This window comes from Rattus rattus, chromosome 1, assembly GCF_011064425.1.
Source record: "Rattus rattus isolate New Zealand chromosome 1, Rrattus_CSIRO_v1, whole genome shotgun sequence".
Classification (NCBI taxonomy): Eukaryota; Metazoa; Chordata; class Mammalia; order Rodentia; family Muridae; genus Rattus; species Rattus rattus.
Window position 1 is genome coordinate 227,023,301 of NC_046154.1, and position 1,139 is coordinate 227,024,439.

General features: G+C 50.6%; 1 non-coding gene across 1 annotated transcript; it reads left to right on the top strand.

Moving 5' to 3' along the window:
* Positions 1-327: 327 nt before the first annotated feature.
* LOC116890540 lies at positions 328-459 on the top strand. Its single transcript, XR_004386720.1, has one exon. It is a non-coding gene; the product is annotated as a small nucleolar RNA SNORA17 (small nucleolar RNA).
* The last annotated feature ends 680 nt before the right edge of the window (positions 460-1,139 follow it).

The following is a 1,139-nucleotide window of genomic DNA, read 5'->3' on the forward strand; positions in this document are numbered from 1 at the left end:
TGGATATTGCTGTGGGAAGGTGACTGCATTCGGACACTAGGTAACTTAGTATGGAGATATTTCAAAAATTCATAATCTATCTTCCATAGGACCCAGCTCCATCACTTCAGAGCATTTAGCCAAAGCCTCCAAATCAATGTATCTTTGAGGCACCTGCCCATCAGTGTTTACAATAGTGCAATTTACAGTAGGTAAGGTATGGAGACAGCCTAAGGGTGTGTTGTGTGTGTGTGGGGGGGAGGTGGGGATGGGGGGGATTGTCTAACAGAACAAAGAGGAATAATGAAACAGGAGGATATATCCAACAAAACACGTACTCTATTGTCACCCACCCCTCGGGGCATCTCAGGTGTGGCTACTGTGTCACATGTGCATCAGTTGGCGACAGAGAGGAGAGAGGCTATGTCTATGTTCAGAGTTCTGACCTGAGAATATTGGAATGATTAGTAGCCTAGTATTGTCTGGGGGGCGGGAGGGGAAATGAGCCTAAGACAAGCTGCAGTCCGGCGCCACAGGGCCCAACAGGGAGCTAGCTTGAGATGACCACCTATACAGCACAGTCTCAGATGGGCTTCCTGAATGGAGAGAAAGACAGGGATTAGAAGAACCCCATTTGGGAACGTGGGCCCTGGGCTGGAGTGAGTCGGCAAATGATGACGCTTGCATGGGACCACTTGAGTGGGCTGTGCAAAGAGAGAGCCCAAGATAATCACCAGATGAGTGAGTTGGGGCCAGGATAGGGAGCTGGCCTGAGATAACCACTAGTCTGGTGCTCCTCAGTCCCAGGGGTTGGGGGTGAGGTATACGATACCCAAGATGAGCCCTGCCCAGTGCCATAATGCCGTAACGCCACCTGCGCAAGTGGGGCATAGCACTCCTGAGACAACTCTTGAGATGACCCCAGATACTCAGAGACCCTGGTGCCACAAAGAGAAGCAAATTAGTGGTGAAGACATAGAAGAAAAAGAGAAACAGAAGGTTGTGGGCGCAGTGAAGAGGGCTTCCCTCTTGGAGACTCGAGAGGAATGAGGAACAGCTAGTGATGATATCTAGGACCATGGTGGGGTCCTGGCCTGTGCTACTACTAGGGACTGTATTTGGGTCTGCTGCCTACAGCAGCAGGCGTCTGTTACTATCAA